Raw genomic sequence first — 20,084 nt, forward strand, 5'->3', positions numbered from 1 at the left:
CTCTCTGTTTCCAAAGGAACTCTGGGCCGGTTCACTTCTGGTGTGAATATGACCAAGGAACCATGTGTCTACTCTAGACCAGGGGTTGTCAAACTTTTAAACTCGCGACCCCCAAAATAACGGAGCCAGAGATTGGCGACACCCACTATCCCCGAAGTGACTGAAACATAAAAAAAAAACGTGCACAGGAGTCACACCAAGGTTATTATCATTAACGAAAACTAACGAAATGATTAAAACTAGAATTGTAAAAACATTTTCATTAACTGAAATAAATAAAAACTATAATTAAAAGAAAAAAACGATAACTAATTGAAACTGTATTGTGTGCTTACAAAACTAACTTAAACGAATAAAAATTATGGATAAAATTCCCTTCATTTTCATCTTTGTCAATGTCTGACTGATACGAAGTCTATTTATTTCCCTCAAACAATTTTAGCTAGCGGCACCATATGGCACTTCACGGTCCATCACTTCCCGACTCTTGTGGTTTGGAGTCGTCTTCTGGTCCCCACTCTACCTGGAAACAGGTTAATGATATCTTTGCTGAAAAAGTCACTTTTTCTTCAGGTTTCTCTGTTTCTAATTTAAAAACCCTCGACTTTAATCTGAGCTTTTATGAACGTCTACATTATTAGTCAATTAAATATAGGAAATTACCTGATTTTCACTGAAAAAACTCAAAATACCAACAGTAGTATTATAATAAATGGTATTAAATCACTTAAGAATGGTTAAATAGAGAGAAAACTCATTTGCGAACTGCCATAAACGTAGCACTGGGTCTTTACAGGTTAGAGAAACTGAACATACATGGGATGACAGTATGTTTTATTCATGGTTGGTGTGACCGTTAGGGCTGTGTATTGGCAAGAATCTGGCAATACGATACAAATCACAATACTTGGATCACGATACAATATATCACGATATATCATGATACTGTTAAAAAGGCAATTTTTTGTTTGTTTCTTTTTTAAAAAGAATTATTTCCTTGAAGAATTGAATTACACCAGAAATCTGCACAAATACTGAACATATTTTTATTTGATTGCAACAGGATCTAATGCTGTGTCAAAATGTTCCTGTGTTCAAACTGAAATTCTGTTTTACAGACATTACATATAAGGTCCTGTTCAAATGTTCATATTCTATTAGTTCAGAACTAACATCAGAACAGTATTTTTGTGCAATCCCAACAAAGGAACTAACATTATTTAATAAAAGAGTGTTAAATAATAATAAATAAAATGCAGACAATGAAGAAAACCAAAAAAAACCAAAAATGAACCTCCATAATATCTGCATTTGAATAAATACCTAAAAATGTCGATACAGTACTTTTTAATATCAATACAGTATTGTGAAATGAAATATTGCGATATATTACAGAACAGATATTTTCTAACACCCCTAGTGACCGTGCAGCCACACTCACCTGAAGGGCTTTATGGTTTGAATAAGTGTATAAATAATGGAGCAGTGAATGTGTAAACAAAGGCAGATTTCTGTGGCTCCTCTCATTGCTGTGGATTACATTCGAATCCCTGTCATGTGTCCAGACTGAAGTGGAGCTGCTGTCGTTTGTCTTCCTTTTTTTTTTTCTTCATTCTTGCCCTTTCCTCCTCCTGAGAGCACTTATGGAGACTAACGGTTGAGTCTGGTTAATAGTGACTTTTCTGGCACAGATACAATGTCGTCTTTGTGGTGATCTGCTGTTCAAGCTGCTGTGTAATTATTTAATTCCAGCCTTAGCAGTGCTGTTTTTTTTTGTTTTTTTTTTGTGGGCCAAAAGGCTTGTTGGAAAATACTTCAAGTCTCCCTCCCTACAAAAGGCTTTTGGCGTCGCTACCGAAACAGCGCACTTATTCATTTTCACCGTTGCCGCTCTGACAGGAATGGCACAACATGAAACAGCTGAGTGGAATTTAATGACATCAGATGCTGTTTGTTTAATACTGAGCAGGTTGTATCACCTCTTACTGATTTGCTGATGCGCTAGACATCCTGCAGGAGCTACGACGACCATAAACAAACAGTCATTTCACAGCATCAGTGTCAAATTCATTTTAGTTCAGGGGCCAAATTTGGTCTGAAGTGGGCCGGACCAGTAAAATAATAATGTACATACGTATCTACTGGCTCTGCAGTTGAGTGTCTGAAGATGTCACATCCCAAAGAATAGAATAGAATAGAATAGAATAGAATAGAAGAGCCTTTGTTGTCATTGTGCTCCTCCAGTCAGTCCAACAATATTAACAAACACCAGTACTACAGATATAAGAATAGGGGTGTAAGAAAATATCGGTTCTGCAATATATCGCTATATTTCATTTCACAATACTGTATCGATATTAAAAAGTACTGTATCAATATTTTTAGGTATTTATTCAAATGCAGATATTGTGGAGGTTCATTTTTGTTTTTTGTTTAGATTTTATTTATTATTATTTAACACTCTTTTTTAAAATAATGTTAGTTCCTTTGTTGGGATTGCACAAAAATAATTCTGATGTTCTGAACTAATAGAATATGAACATTTGAACAGAATCTTAAACTGTAATGTCTGTAAAACATAATTTAAGTTTTAACACAGGAACATTTTGTGATACAGCATCAGATCCTGTTGTTATCAAATAAAAATGTGTTTAGAACTTGTGCATATTTCTGGTGTAATTCAATTCTTCCAGGAAACAATCATTTTAAAAAAAGAAACAAACAAAAAAATTGCCTTTTTAACAGTATCATGATATATCGTATCGTGATCCTAGTATTGTGATTTGTATCGTATTGCCAGATTATTGCCAATACACAGTCCTAAATAAGAACAGAGTAAATATAAAATTACAAAAAATACAACATAAGAATAGAGCTTTAGTAGAAAAAAAAATAAGCATAAAACTGGATAAAATATGAATAGGCACAATTTACGGTATTAATAGTATTAACAGTATGTATTACCATCAATAACAGTATGTATCTATTAATAATAGTACTAACAGCATGTATTTCCAATAAAAACATTATGTATATCTGTGTAAAACAGTATGCATATCTGTGTAAAACAGTATGCATACTTATGAACCAGATCTATATAAAAATAGTATATTTATTTGTTGATACACATTGAATAAATATTACATTGTTATTGCAGAATAGAAGATTATTGCATGGTTATTCTTGTTGCACATAATTCATAATTGTAGATTATGGGAAGTGATTGTGAGGATGCATTGATGGAAGCAGCAGAACAGACTACAGATCCAGAATCCTTCCCTGTACGAGACCTTTTGGCCTCTGCCAAATAAATGACACAGAGGAAATTGGCCTGGATGCAGGTAGGAGTGGAGCGCTGCCCTATAAATCCAAAGAATATTTGTCATCTGTCTCACAGCCAAAGCATTATCACCCTTAGAGCTTCCAAGAGCCTGTTTCAGTGGGATTAAAAAGCATCTTTTCATATTAACAGCCCCCCCCCCCCCCCCCCCCCCCCCCCTTTTTCCTTCACTTTTGACATTTTCTCATGGCATGACATCTGTTTTGTACAGAGCCAAAGAAATCACAGGCAGCTTTAAAACCATGACTTCATGTTTTACAAGGCAGCAAACCTCTACTGGTTCTATGGGAATGGATAGAATATAGAGTAATATGTAGAGGATAATTAAGATGAAGTCTCGCTCATGACTGTCGGCTGTCTGCAGGATCTATAATTTTTCATGAGCGTGCTCTTTTCTCGACTGGCTGGGATTCAGAATTTGATGACCGGTAGTTTGTATCGATGTGAATCTTTTATGAAGGGTCTTGAACCAAATAATACCACTGCTTGGTTTAGGATCAGCGGTTAAAGGAGGATTCAGATCAGCTGCTCCAGTTAAAGTAGTCTTCTAATTATAAACTGTGTAAAAGAAGTGGGCGAAGCCTCGGTGACGTCACACATGGATTTATGGGCTGCTGTTGGCATTTTGGGCCTTGCCATTTTGGGTTTGTTGGAACCAAAAGCAGAAAGGAAATGTTAACAAATCGTAGCAGAGGCATAAAACAGTTGAGTCATAACCAAGAGATCTGCTGAGTAAAAATGGTCTTTAAATTATTGTATTCAATACAGTAGTAAAAATGTCTGATTTGTACAGACGATTCTTTCAAGAAGGAAAGGTCAAAGTAGTTAGTAGCTCTGTTTCCATAAAACAAATGTCAAACAGACGTACAGACCAAAAATAAAAGTGAGTTTGAGGATAATATTTGAAATGTTGCACAATTATGCTTCCAGAACTGGAGTGGAAGGAATAATCTCCGGTGTGCTGCTTCATCAGCAGGTGGCGCTGTAAGCTATGTTACACATGACTCTAATAAACAGTAGAAGAAGCAGAGCATCCTGTTGTCATCGTCCATCTAAACTGGTTTCCAGCCGGTATGTCCATGTGGGCCCCAGAAGGGTTCCATTTGGGCTGCGTAAAAGGGTCCCATGTGGGTTTGTCCGCAGTTTCCATGGTGACCCCATGTGTTAGACCATATCAGAATCAGAGATCTGAATGTCTCTTATTTATTCTTCACAATATTTATCCCATGATATTTATCTTTCATGTCATTTCCACTGCTTCTCATGTTATTTGCACTACTTAAATTCTTTGTTTTACAAATATCTTAGTTTGCAATACTTTTTATTTTTTAATGTAAATAACTGTGCCTTCTACTCATATTTATTGTTTCCTCTTCCAGGAAGTATTGTGATCACTTTGCTTTGTGTGTTTGTTTGTTTGTTAGCAACTTTACAGGAAAACTATTCTAACCATCTTTACCAAACTGTACCCACAGATAGGCCTAGGCCCTGGGACCAACCCATTAAATTTTGGGCCAAGTAGGTCAAAGTTCAAGATCACAGCAAGGTCACGAAATCTACAATTTCCTATCTCTCATCATTGAGCAATTTTCAAAAATTCATCAAAAATTCAAAACGACTCTGATTAGCCTCCAATTTGATCCATCTGTAGCTTAGAACAATATCTTGTGTCTGGCACAAAATTGTCCACATCCACTGTGGAATGTGGACTCTGTGGATATTTCCATTTAACATTGAAAATCCCATTTTCCACACATTTTTCATTATAACTCAACAAATATTGATTGGAATTGAATCTAATTTGACAGACACATGACTGGTGCCAAGCCTCAACTTTTTCTGCTGTATGGAACAACCTGGAAACTGTGGAATTTAAAAAGAAATAGTTGATCCACACATGCACATTGTTCAGGGTGCTTGGCGGAGGTTTGCATTCTCTGCACACTTGTTTTTCTGATATTTGTTGTCTGTTTGAAAATTCTTGCACTGAACTTGAGAGCTCTACCTCAATTTCATTGTACTCACTACAATGACAATAAGGAGATTCTGATTCTGATTTTGATTCTGATTCTGATATGGGCAAACACGTGGGGTCACCATGGAAACTGCGGACCAACCCACATGGGACCCTTGTATGCAGCCCAAATGGAACCCTTCTGGGGCCCACATGGACATGCTGGCTGAGCTGTGATGTGTTTTTACATGGATGAGAAAAAGGAAATGGTAATGTCTACTGCCGCAGTACTGTGGCACCAAATATGGGTGTGTCTATTCCCACACAGCCAATCAAATGTTAGCATTTGTGCTGCGACAATAATGATTGGCTCTGTGGTAATAGACACATGAGAAAGATCATTCTGTCTCTTCAGCAGTCCATTCTACAGCTTCTACTGTTTTTTTTTTTTTTTTTTACTTTATCAAAACGTGGGAAGATGCAACAAACAGCTGATTATAAACAGTCTATGGTCAGAGCATTCGTTTACTGCAGTACTTCAGTGACCGGCTCATTTTGAGATTTTCTATAGTTTTCTATAAACAATGCTATCTGCTCATTATTACCTCTGCCAAGGAGGTTATGTTTTTGCCAGGGTTTGTTTGTTTGTTTGTCTGTCTGTTAGTGTGCAACATAACTCAAACAGTTATGGACAGATTTGGATGAAATTTTCAGGGTTTGTTGGAAATGGGATAAGGAAGAAATTATGAAATTTTGGTGGTGATCGGGGGGGGGGGGGGGGGGGGGGGGGGCACGTTTGTCTGTCCGTTAGTGTGCAACATAACTCAAAAAGTTATGGACAGATTTGGATGAAATTTTCAGGGTTTGTTGGAAATGGGATAAGGAAGAAATGATTAAATTTTGGTGGTGATCGGGGGTGGGGGGGCCCACGGGGGGGGGCCACTGATCAGCCTTGGCGGAGGTCTGCGCTCTCCGAGTGCTTCTAGTTTTATCATGTAGTTGGATAACTGGTTTGTACGAATTTTAAAAATCGTTGTCATAATTTCCCAGGGATGTCACTGAACACTTAATATTGACACTTCAGAGACCAGAACTGTGAAATGCTGTTAAATACTTAATGCTAAATCATTTGTATATCTCTTTTCTGTCAATCAACTATTGATGATCTAATACTGATGGATGAATTGAACTGTTTAATCTTATTGTATCTTATCTTCTTCTAAAATCTTCTGTTTTCTGTAAAAATGCTGATCTGTTATGAAACTACAGCTGTCATACAAACATAGTGGAGTAGAGAAAAACAGTATTTTCATATTCTAAAGAAGTAGAAAGCAGCATGAAAAGAAAATACTCAATATACAAGTACCTCAAATTTGTACTTTAGTCTTCAGAGTAAAAGTACTGGGTTCCATTCCACCCAGTTTATTGGTTCCCATGTGGATGCAGAGGTCTGTGCTCTTTCATTTCATCAACTTAAACACTGTGTATCCACGTTTTTCATTTGGAAACGGCTGTTCTTTATGTGTGATGAGGGATGTTTGCAACAAATGTTGAAAAGGCATGAAATGTGAAAAATGATTTTTCCAGGTCTCAATAAGACGTGGAGGCGTTCTCCCGCCTCTGACAGAAAAGAAGTGCAAAAGTTCACCCAGTTTGATCCTTTGATACAAACACACCCTTTCAGTAAATCCCCTCCACTGTTTGCACAACTGCAGCTGAAAATCCTTCAAGTGTGAAAGTGAATTTACATGGCATGGTATTCTTTTCCTCTAAAATTAAAAAAAAAAAAAAAAAATCTATATATGAAAATCAGTATGTTTGGCCGTCTCTGGCTCAGAAGCTGAGTGATTAATGCTTGGCTGTGAAGCTGATTGGACACGCTCTGCTGACAATCCAAACAGGCTTCTCACCTTCCTGTCACTGAATCTTTAAATGAGACCTTTGACGTCAGACTGTACTGACTTTACTAATAAAACCAAACACACTTCACAGTGTCTGTACAGTTCATTAGGCTGCTCAGAACACTTATGGTGGTTGGTCAAGTTAGTGAGTGACCAGTAACTGCCACTAGCTGGGTTTACAAAAACATTTTCCACAAAATAAAAGTGATTTTTCTACAATTTCAGCAAAGTACAACTTGTAGGTGTTTCCATCGAGGGGTGTTTGACTGCTGATGCGTGATTCCCGAAAAAGTGTCTTGGATGAGAGCAGCTGAAAATCTGTTTTTTCAGAGATTTTCAAAGGAAGCCATGGTTTTTTGGAGCCAACGCCAGAAGCAATTTCAAGATGCAGCTACATTCGCTTTATTTTGGAACTTAGGTCCTTAAAAAATCCTTTTTTAAGGGTTTTTAAAACAGAAAAAGTGCTGTTAGAATGAAAACAACAATTACAAAAAACATAATAAAAGAAAATGCAAATGAAATACCTGGTTTTACTAACTTATTTACTTTAAAGATGAGACAATCTGTGCAGTTTGAGATGGTATTTTCAGAGATTTTTAATGGAAGTCGATGGAAGCCATGGTTTTTTGGAGCCAACCCCAGAAGCTGTCATTGGAATTACAACTTTAAGACGCAGCTACCTTCGTTTTATTTTGGAACTGAGGCCCTCGCCCCTTGATTGGGACCTATTTTGTCCTTTAGTTTGAGCAGCCTCTTTGTGGATAAATGGGGACGGCCTCATTTACAGGTTGACTGAGTGGATTTTTAAAGGCCCATATAATCATGACCATGGGCGGGAAAAAACCAATAGCTGATCAATCGGCCAGTGTCACTCCAAAGCATTTGACAATCATAACACAAATGCATATGTTAGAGCCTTTTTTGTGTTTCAGTTAAAAATTCATATTTATATTTGATTTGTTATTAATAATTTATGTATATTATATGAATGTCAAGTAATGATAGCATAAGTCTTGACATCATTGTGTGATGCAATCCTATTGGCTGCTAAGGCTGATAAGAAAAACGTAAAGAAAGAGAAGCGCAACCGGAAGCCTGGAGCCCAGGAGTATCACAGTCTTTTGACCGCCACGTAATTTAATTTAGAAATTCATCTTTTGTTTGTATCAATCTAAGTTTTAAGTAAAGACCAGAAACAGAAGAGTTGGATTCCAGACCCTTTGTTTACTGATACGTGTCGCGTACAGAAGAACTCCGAGGTTCACGGCTAGTGAGTTATACGCCATACTCACAGCATATCTAGTTTCCACTTCATTTGATAATTATTGGTTTGTTGAATATCTCATTGTATAATAAATAATCCATGTAATTCTTAATTACTGAATATCAAATGGGTCCTAACAGATGTTGGTGAAAGCATATTTTGACGTATTATTTCCAGTCTAAATGCTGAATATTATCCATTGGCCAATGTCTGCACCAACTTCTATATAAATATAATTTGATTGATTGATTGAGGTCTGCAGATAGATACTTTTATTTGACCAATTCTAAGCCTGTTCTGACACTGATGACGCCCAGTTTTATAATTCCTCTCCAGTCTGACATTTTTTTCTTGCATCTCCATGCAGTGACCACCACACATAGAAGCCTGATATCAGGACAGACTTGCAACCGTTGCAGTGTTGTGTTTACCACAGCAACTGGAGAGGCAGGAATCTGAGAAAGCAGGGCATGATGGGAAAGTCGTTGGGTGGGTTTGGGCTGGGTGGTATTTTCAGAGCTGAAATTCCTTCAGGTTATTCCTGGATCCAGATCCTGGGACAGACGGTGGTCTCCAGATACAGACCACCTGCCGAACACACAGTTTACTGTTTGAACACAAAAGGTCAAGTCAGCTGAGAATAACAGACACCATCAGGACTGAGGTTCTGAAGGGTTGTGCTCTTTCACTGTTCTACTTGAACCCATAAATACCCAGTATTACTTTTGTGGCACTTCACAAATGATCTCTCTATTTAACCTTCCTTCAATGTTTTATCATCATTTATAATATTAGCCTCTTTATTTTCAAGAGAAAATCTGGAATTTTCCATTATTTAATTCACTGATCACGTAGATGTTCATAAAAGTTCAGATTAAACTGGAGGGTTATTGTATCAGAAACAGAGAAAACTGAAGAAAAGAGATTTTCTCAGCAAATCTCTCATTAACTGAACATAAACCTAGTGTGTCCATCCACTGTCATTGATCCAACTCCATGGGTTTTACTAGGGAATCAATGTTGTAGAAGATGACTGTGTTTCCACGGTAACTGTGGAGCCTCTGAACGTCCAAATGGGTCATATCTGATGACCGTGAAAAGACGAAGAACTGTATTTTACATCAATTATTGACATGTACTGATAGGATTAGTGGGTCAAAAGGTTTTAAACAGTTTACATCAGTAGTTGGTTTTGGTCGATGGTGGTTGTTTGGGTCTTTATGGGTGAATGGGTTCCTAGATGACATGATGTTCTGTGTTTAAATTTTGTAAATACAGATTTATTTATCCACTGATACACTTGCGTTGTACACATGCTCTGCATTTGACTCATCCCAGTCACTAGGGGACTAATTCCAATTCCAAATCAATAACTTAGTCATGTGCACTGGCCAGAGAGTTAACCTAGCATACATGTTTTTGGATGGTGGTGGAAAAAGGAAGGCGTGCAGGAACTCCACACAGGGAAGTCATGTCCCATACAGGAATTGAACTCAAATTCTACCTGTGAGGTAACGGTAGGGCTGGGTATCATGGCCAATTTCCTGAATCGATTCGATTTTGATTCATAAGGTTCTGAATCGATTAATTGCGATTCGATTTGATTCAGTATTAATTGATTGATTCAGATTCATTTAGTGATACCAAAGTACAATTTTGAGTTGTAACTTGATTATTTGACTACTGCAGCCATGCAACACAGAATCAATATTGATATTAGAAAGGAACTAAATCTGACATTTCATCAGTAAACACATGAATCTGCTCTGAAATAATGAACAGGACACAAACATGTCCATGTTTCTACTGTGGATTGGAACGGACTTCATCATCTTTATTCTGTTTTATACCTGGTGCTTCCAGCCTTAAGGCTCATTACTATCACCCTGGGGCACTGACACCAGTCTGGCCCCCCCCGAAACAGAATCATGTTGGGCCCTTGGTACAAGAAACTCACTGGAGGGGGAGGGTGGGCGGAGCTTCGTGATTTCCGCTTTACTATTCCTCTAACTCCGCCCTCAGCCACAGGTGATCGAGTTAATATTTCCAGAACAACTGGCTTCTGTGACCCCCCTCCGCCGGCCAGTTCCTCTGCACTGCGGGTTCCAGTTTGAAGCCGGGAGGACCTCCCACAGAGGGGTTTTCCCCACCCTTCCTCCATGTTCCTCCCGCGCCAGAACCGTCGCAAGCACGACCAAGATGCCCCGTCTCCGCGAGGGGTTTGCGAGACGGAGCCGGCTGCCCTTCCGCGTCGGCAGTTTCCGTGTCATTTACTGGAGGTCCTGCTCTGAAAGATCGATCTCATCCACCATTAATTGATTACGCAAAATTAAAAAGAAATCGATCCAAAATCAATCAAATCGATTTTTTTACCCAGCCCTGGGTGACGGCGCTAACTGCTGAGTGTTACCCCACTGAGGTATTGTTTTTCTTCAAAGTCTGCATTTCCAGTGTAGTAGGCTAACATTATTCGACTGTGATCTCCACTAAGTTTTGAGAGATTCCAATCATTAGTAAAAGTCCTCTGGACACTGGTATGTCTACCAAAACGTGCTCCTCATACATAAGTAAGTGCAGATGGATTCACCTCACCATAGCTCCTCTAGTCTTTCCTGCAGCCGCAATCACGTCCTTAAAGGGAAAGCTGAAAGCATGAAGAGAGAAAACATGGAGGCAGGATTCCTGTTGCATTCTGGGCCTGCCATCACATCCTGTTGGCTGAGCCTTTCTCTCACAGGACAAACTACAGAGCACCTTCATCCAAAGGCACTTTGGGGTCCACTGGGGGGGTGTTTGGTTCAAATATAGAACATGAAGAGGCGCCTGACAGGAGGTGACTGAAGCTTAATGTGCAACAAGCAGCGGGCACAACATGAAACAAAATCAAGTCATAAATACACACACACACACACACACAAAAAGGGAAGTGGACTGGTATCATGTACAGCGAGCCTTCTTCTGTTCAGGCTTAATACTGTCTAACTATTGCTCACACCTGTTCTCTGTGCTTATGTAAGGCACTGCTTAGATACAGCGGAAATGAACCCAGAGCTCACACTGCATGCCAACATGAAGACTTCAGGGGGCGTCCCCCTTTTGATTCACCCACAAGAGCCCGTTGGTTTCTCAACACTGGCTTTGCATGTGTTTGAAGCAACTGCACAAGTGATTGGAATAAGAGTATGACTAAATGAGCTAAATGAAGACTGGCTTATGCCGACAGGGACTACTCTTTAAACTAGATTGAGTCATGATTTCACTTCAAATCACATTGGACCAACTTAACATCATGAGTAAGGGTGTGAGAAAATATTGGTTCTACAATATATTATGATATTTCATTTCACAATGCTGTATCAATATTAAACAGTACTGTATCGATATTTTTAGGTGTTTATTCAAATGCAGATATGGTGGAGGTTCATTTTTGTTCCTAGTATTGTGATTTGTATCGTGTCGCCCGATTCTTGCCAATACACAGCCCTAATTATAACCAGCTCTTACTGAGGTTTTTCCACATGGATACTATTCCCCCGTACCGTCAGTTATACCACGCACATTGAAAACGTGTTGCCCAGGGCTGATTACTAAAGGTTCGAATGTGACAATTCCATAGTGAGAACAGGCTCATCCTCGGGGCCTCCAGCTGACAAAGACTTTCCTTGGCTCTTCTGTTCCTTTGAAATCAAACAGCACTTGTATTTTCTGTGTTACCCCTCAGTTCAGCCCTGACATTTGTTTGCCCTCGGGTTCTGCATAATGAAAAATATGGCTCAGTGTAGAAAAAAATGACTCCTCGGATTACGGAGAGAGCCACTAAAAGCAGAAAAATAACAGGAAAGGAGAGAGTAATGTCCAGGTTCAGGAGGGAAATGTGTCACCTGACGGACGGCAGCGCAAGGCCCTTTCTTTTCCTTTTACTCCTGGAGGTTTTTATTCAATGTGTCGAACCTACCAGAGGACCAGTGTTGGGAGTAACAAAAGTAATGTAGTGGATTACATTAATGGATTACTTTTTGCTGTAACACAGTAGTGTAAGGCATTACTAATCAATTTTCAGTCAGATTTTACAATAGTGCATGTGTTACAACACACTTTTCGCCCGTTATTTAATTGCTCAAATGAAAAAACACACACACACACCAAAAAAAAAAAAGACTGTGAGACTTTAAGGCACAGGTGTCAAACAAGCGGCCCAGGGGCCAAATCCATCCCGCCAAAGGCTTCAATCTGGCCCGTGGGAAGAATTTGTGAAATGCAAAAATCATACTGAAAATATTAACAATCAAAGATCGAAAGAATCATTTTAGGTCAATTCAATCTATAGTGGATCAGACCAGTGAAATACTATCATAATAACCTATAAATAACGAAAACTGCTACTTTTTGTCTTTGTTTTAGTGTTAAAAAAAACTTACATTTCACAAAAATTTTTACATTTACAGACTAGCCTTTTACAAAAAATGTCAAAAACCTGAAATGTCTGAATAGACGTATGTGGAATTTTAACAATAGGCTGCCAGTTATTAAATGTTTTGTGTATTTGTAGATAAACTGATCTATACATTGTGATGCACATGTATAAATGATAAGCTAAGGCATAACATTGTTAACATTGCACTTATTTTACTTAATATTTTTCCGATTGTTCATATTTGTTCAAGTACAGTTCGTAGATTTAAACATTTTAATTATGGAATTTTACTTTTTTCACTCAAACGTTCTTATCGTATTTTATTTATATATATACATGTACATATACATATACATATATATATATATATATATATATATATATATATATATATATATATATATATATATATATATATATATATATACATACACATACATATATATATATATATATATATATATATATATATATATATATATTTATATACAGGGTGGGGAAGCAAAATTTACAATATTTTGAGGCAGGGACTGAAAGACAGTGTATGACCAATTAGTTTATTGAAAGTCATGAGAATTTATTTGCCACAAGAAAATTTACATAATAGAAAATGTTTTTATTCTATGTGTCCTCCTTCTTTCTCAATAACTGCCTTCACACGCTTCCTGAAACTTGCGCAAGTGTTCCTCAAATAATCCATTGTCCACATGGACGTATGCTCAGTACTAACCCTAACCCTGCTTTACAGAACCTAGTTAGCATGTTAGCATGACCCCTGTGATCAGCAATGACAAGATAAGCTAATGTTTCTAGGACTAGTTAGAATTCTTTATCGATTGTGGATTTACCTACCAGCGTCCTTGGCCCCTCCCACATGGACTTCGGGGTGCAAATTTATTGGTCCCAAGGCTCTGTTATGTCTTGTATTCGGGGGGTATTATTTGACTTGGTGGGGGGGTTGGGTTCTACTGCGCACGCATCATTTGTGATGGGAGTCTGTATGATTGATTGATTGATGTATTTATTTCGAATATGAATGTCAAAGCAGAAGGAAATAAATAAACAAAACATTTAAACATAAGACATATAATACATATTGAAAAGCAGTGAGAAGAAGTACAACTTATTATAAACTCCACCCCTTCTCCTTATATAATTAATAACAATAATAACCCTCCTAGTCTAAGCAAATCTATACTATATACCATAATATGACTGACACTTATTTTTAAATAATTTGGTTTCTGGCTTTATATTATTATGAACAAATATAATATGATTTACATAAACACATAATACAATAACACATACATGTAAATACATATTCATACACAGATCTATACACCCACACATATACACTTTTATATATTTATATATATATATATATATATATATATATATATATATATATATATATATATATATCAGGGTAGAGACTGCGATCTGGTAGGATCGGCGATTCTACCAGTAGAGACTCTGATCGTAGTCTCTACCAGTAGAAACTCCAATCAGAGTCTCTACTGGTAGAAACTCCGATCCTGCCAGTAGAAACTCCGATCGGGTTAGGGTTAGGGTTAGGTTTAGGTTTAGGGTTAGGGTCAGAGACTCTGATCGGAGTTTCTACTGGTAGAGACTACGATCGGAGTCTCTACTGGTAGAATCGCCGATCCTACCAGATCGCAGTCTCTACCCTGACATATATATATACACACACACATACACATACTTGTACATCTTTATCACACCCGGTGATCCCCAACACCTCCCTCATGCCTGTACCTCTGAAAAATAGTGTCTTTCTACCTCCTTTTAAACTTATGAAACTCCAAAGTAATACAGGAGTTATGGAATGCACTACAATTGTGAGACAGAAATATTGTAAGATAAGGAATTACTTTTAAATAACAGTCAAAAGTAATCTGTAATGGATTACAGTTTGGAAGTAACTTGCACAACCCTGCAGAGGACTGACCAAATGTTCTCCTGTTTGATCAAACTGTTCCTATTCTTGCAGGAAATTGAAGCAAGATTTATTAATGCATTTTGGCTCTGAACACCGTCACCTCTGGGGAAATATCCGAACTTCTCCTTCATTCACTAACCTTTCCATGTTGTCTATAAAAGCACTACTTGTTCGTCTTCTTCTTCTTCTCGTCTCGTCTTTGTTGGTTTTTTACGAGAGGACAAATGGAGCTGACAGACAGAAGATAAAGCAGGGGATTCAGTTTGACATTTCCCAGAGTGCATTTGTCATTAGTGATTTTCTCCACCTTCCTGTGACTGATGTATCGCCGTCTTTAGTCTGTGTTCAGAGGTAATTGATTTTGTCGGATGGCTGCAGGCTCCCTGATTGTGTTTGTGAAAAGGTCAGGAGAGGCGGAGTGTTTTTTTTTTTTTTTTTGTGAGAGGTGTGTTTTAAAGGTCTGAGTCATGACCATCTGGGACTCTCATATGTTTTTGATGAAGGTTTTCAGGTTCTGGAACAATCTGCGTTTGATAAGGTTTCACTGTCTTTAATGACTAACGAACTCAGATACTCAATAAAGTCTGTGACATTTGAGTTTGGTGAAGAAGGTTTTTTATGGGACCTGTGTTCTACATTCAAACACTGCTTCTCTGCCTTTAGTTGAGTTTTTTCTTTTTTAGATACATTTATATCTTGCTGTGTACACTATGTCTACTGTTGAATATCTATGTAACTTAGTCTTAGAGTAAGAGTAAATATGGCTGGGAATCTCAGGGAACCCCGCGATACCATACAACAGGGGGGTCAAACTCATTTGAGTTCAGGGGTCACATACTGACTAATATGATCTAAAGTGGGCCAGACCAGTAAAATAATATAAATAATAGGATAAGAACTTATAAGTAATGTCAACTCAAAAGTTTTCTCTTACGTTTTTGAGTGAAAAAGTCAAATTCCATATTGAAAATGTTTACATCTACAAACTGACATGAACAAATATGAACAACCCGAAAATTCTTAAGAAAAATAAGTGCAATTGTAACAATATTACACCTTAGTTTATCATTTATACATGTACATCACAGCTTGCAGATCACAGTGGATCTACATATACACAAAACCTGTAGTAACAGGCAGAATATTGGTACAATTCTACATACTTCTCTTAAGACATTTCAGGTTATTCACATTTTTTGTAAAAGGCTAGTCTGTAAATGTAAACATTTTTGTGTAATTTTACCTTTTTTACACCAAATCAAAGAGAGAAATTTGCGGTTTTCATTATTTATAGGTTATTATGATAGTGTTTTACTGCTCTGACCCACTTTAGATTGAATTGACCTAAAATGATTTTAATACCATTGTTTAATATCTTCAGTGTAATTTTTGCATTGCACAAATTCATCCCACGGGCCGGATTGGACCTTTTGGTGGGCCAGTTTTGGCCCCCGGGCCGCATGTTTGACACCTGTTCCATACGATATGTGATACATGGCTCACAATCACGATAATATCTCTATATGGTGATGCTACAATTATCGATATATTGCTCTTAATAACCTACAATATATCTGTGTGTTTATAGGGGTGACACAAAAACAAAGAAAAATGAATGTCGTAGTTTATATTTTGCAGCATAATTTACCCAGAGTCCAAACAATAATAGAGTAAAAACAATGACACTGTTTTAGTTCAACAGAACTGGAAACAGGATGTTGTTTATGTGTCTGACAAACATCGACACTAAACTCATTCCGAAAAGACCACATCTCATGTCTCTCGTGCATGTTTGGGGTGTTGCCCGTGTATCGTATTTTTGTGAGACAGTTCATAAATACTGTGAAGTCCTTCGCCATCTTTGTCCCATCTACACTAACAGGGCTCAAAATTAACTTTTTGACCTAGGAGCACTGTGCTCCTAACCCTAAAAATTTAGGAGCACAGGCTAAAATCTAGGCGCACCACTATTATATAAAAAATTTGGAGAACAAGCAAAACTCTTGGCCATACCAAGTAATATTCCTATATGTATTTAAGCAATGTTAACAACCTAGAATAAAGTATTTGAATAGAGTATGAAAGAAAAAGCTTACATTGACACAGGTGCAAAACAATTGTCAATGTGTGGTATATACTTTAGTTGGTTCTTGGAGAAGAAAGACGAATCACACCATTATTTGCAACAACCAACTTTTTTATTTCATGGCCTAAAGGCCCTTAGGGGCCGTTTACACGGCGTTGGATTCAGTCGACTCCGGGAAGAGTTCATCGCGGATTAGCCTTCTGTTAACATGGAAACGGTGCCTAGAGTGCCTGAATCCGGAAACTTTTGATACCAGGGTCTAGGGTGGAACGTTATCGATACACTCCGCATTCCAGCTCCGTGTTAACGCGAGTCGGAGCGTTCCGGGGTAAAATATGACGTCACCGCATGCGCGTGCAGCCAAGAACCGCCAGTTAACCCACTCCGGGCCAGTTGGTGGCGGTAATGCGCCTCCAAGCCGGTTTGCCAGCCTCTATGACACAATAAAGCTGCAGAAAAAGAAGGAACAACCACAACAACAATGGCCGGTTTCAGAACAACATACGTGCTGCTAACTGTGCTCAGCTCGTCTGTCCAGACAAAGAAGTCCTGCGTCTTTGTACGACCACTCGCCATTGTTGTTTGTAAATAGTGTTGTCCGCCTCCTCCTCTTCTTCTTCTTCTCCTCATTTAAAGGCTGTCTAAACTGGAAATTGTTTGTGCGCAGGCGCCTGTTTTACCACCACTGTTTCACTACAGCTCTACATCGCCAGCTACTGGTCTGGCATGGCCACTACAGCGTATTCAGCCGTCCTCGCGCACTCATGTTAACGCAGATCGTTATCATAGCGGCGGCGTCTTAACGCGGAATGATTTTATAACGCAAAGGAGAAATCTTTGCGGAGTGTTGCCGTGTAAACGTACCCTTAGTCACTGTGGTCTACACCACGCCTGAAGTCAGGAGATTGTTTCAAACGTCGGTGGAGTTATTTGATCCTTTTGTTTATGCCGCGTGCGCACGCGAGGGGGCGGGGACTAGATTTTCCGCTTCAGTCAGCGGGGCGTGGAGCTTGTTTATTTTCAGCTGACGAGTTACTTCTGCAGCCATTATTCTAGGCGCATGTATTAATTTTCACTCACTTGGCGCACCGTGCGATCGTAATCTCAAAAACAGTCGCACTACCGAAATTCTCAGGCGCATGCGACCGTAATTCAGTCGCAGTCACGAGCCCTGACTAAAGAAGCCAAAGTCTGTCCCTGTGGATCCAAAATTGTGTATTTTGCACATCTTCCCTGAGCAGTTTCAAGTAACTGGAAGAAAAAGAAAACTTTTAAATTTTTGTTTATTACAAGCCAAACAAGTTATTTCTTTGAAATGGAAAGATATTCAAGGACCCACAGCGAACCAATGGATTAAATAAATGTCTTCTAACCTGACACAGGAAAAGCTGACGTACCTGGCTAAAGGAAAGATCACAGACTTTTATAAGATCTGGACACCTTTTTTGCAGTTTTTAAAGGACTTGTCTGTATAGTCAATTAAGTTGTGTCTGTCAAGTATGTTTTGTTGCACTGGGAGTGGGTGCTATTGTGTGGGTGGGGGGTAGTAAGGATTGTTTTGATGTGTTTGTGTTTTTTGCCTGTTCTTATAAAATAATGTAAATGACAAATATATTTATGAAAAAAAAAAGCCAAAATCAGTCCACACTTTGGATTTAAACGATACAAACGGTACATCTGTCAGTTGAACTCCACCGCTCCAGTCCCACAGATTAGCACCGGTGTTTGTTTTTTCTTCTTCTGTGACTTCAGCCCTATTCACAGCCCCACTTGGGCGAGGACTGCCCCCTGGAGGACATGTAGAACAGTGACTCAACTCACTAAGGAGGAACCATGAAAGGAGATTAAAGCAGCTGTATTTCAATAATAAGTGGTGCCAGGTACACCAAACCCCGCCCCTCGCACATATTTTGCCTGTTATAAGTAAATGGGAAGATTTTTCAAAAATCATTAAAAAATTTGAACTTAACTTTCCCAAAATGGGATGACATCTATTCTGGGTCACTGGCAATCTATAAACCCAATTTGGTATGAATTGAACCGATAGTTTTGCTGCTGGAGTGTTAACAAACAAACAAACAAACAAACAAATCAAACCAAAAACAATACCCCTTGCCTCCCCCTGTGGGGGGCAGGGTAATCATAAGAAAGAAACCCTGATATGCAGTGAGAGTGCATCGATAATCCATCGTAAGATTAAAGGTGCAGTATGTATGAATTCTGCTCTCAGTAATTCTAAAATGGCCCTGACTGTCACCAGACATTAAGGAATCCTGTTCATTTCAAATCCTGATCTCACTGACAGTAGTAGTCCTGACAGAATATTTGCATTTGAAAAGCTCAGTTTCAGCCCTGAAATCATGTTTCTGTTGTCATTATGTGTTTTGGTCTGATGCTCCGCCCATCACCTGTCTGCCAATCACAGAGTCAGTAGCCTTTGTTCATCCAGGTTGGCAGTTCCACTGAGCTGCAGCTGGAACACTTCTGATCACAAATGTCTGATGTTAATAAACCTAAAAGGACTCTGATTATTCCCAAATACATCGTGACAAAGTGAGAAACAAAACGGTAGCGATCTGAGCTGTGCTTGTACTTTGAGGAAGTAAAAGTGAAACTTAAGGCTCATTTCTCTTTTCCCTATCTCCTGAATCTGTCTAAACTTTAATTTGAGTGGGCAGGATTTTTGTCCTGGCCTATTACATATTATACATACGTAGAATAACTCTGGTGATGATTTTTTTTTTTGCATGAAATTTATGGTGTGGTGGCAAGGATTAGTGGAAACACTAGTAGTAGACGTTCATGCTGGATCTGGCAACCTGTAGTCTGGGGGGAGGAGGAGAGGATACCCCTGCTCTGCAGTATTTTGTATGTGATTGCAGTACCAGTTTTGGACACGATCCAACATATGGCACCTTTAAATATTACCATAGTTCACCATATTGATACATTTGCCACACTTGAGGTCACTTTTTGAAGGTCTTGGTCTCGTAATAATTGTAATCCTTTTTTTACTCAACCTCGTCTGTGTATGGGAACAATAGGACTCTGGGTTTTATTTCAAGACCACAGTAGCAGGGATATCACTGAACTGCATGTGCATTGGCAGATTAATTTCAGTGTGATTTATAAGACTTTTCTTTTTGGTGTCAGTTCTCAGCT

At 38.5% G+C, this 20,084-nt stretch overlaps 1 protein-coding gene across 12 annotated transcripts in view; it reads left to right on the forward strand.

Moving 5' to 3' along the window:
• col13a1 (collagen, type XIII, alpha 1) overlaps positions 1 to 20,084 on the forward strand; it is a 228,620-nt gene that overhangs the window by 96,165 nt on the left and 112,371 nt on the right. The window lies entirely within an intron of this gene.

This window comes from Sphaeramia orbicularis, chromosome 15, assembly GCF_902148855.1.
Source record: "Sphaeramia orbicularis chromosome 15, fSphaOr1.1, whole genome shotgun sequence".
Classification (NCBI taxonomy): Eukaryota; Metazoa; Chordata; class Actinopteri; order Kurtiformes; family Apogonidae; genus Sphaeramia; species Sphaeramia orbicularis.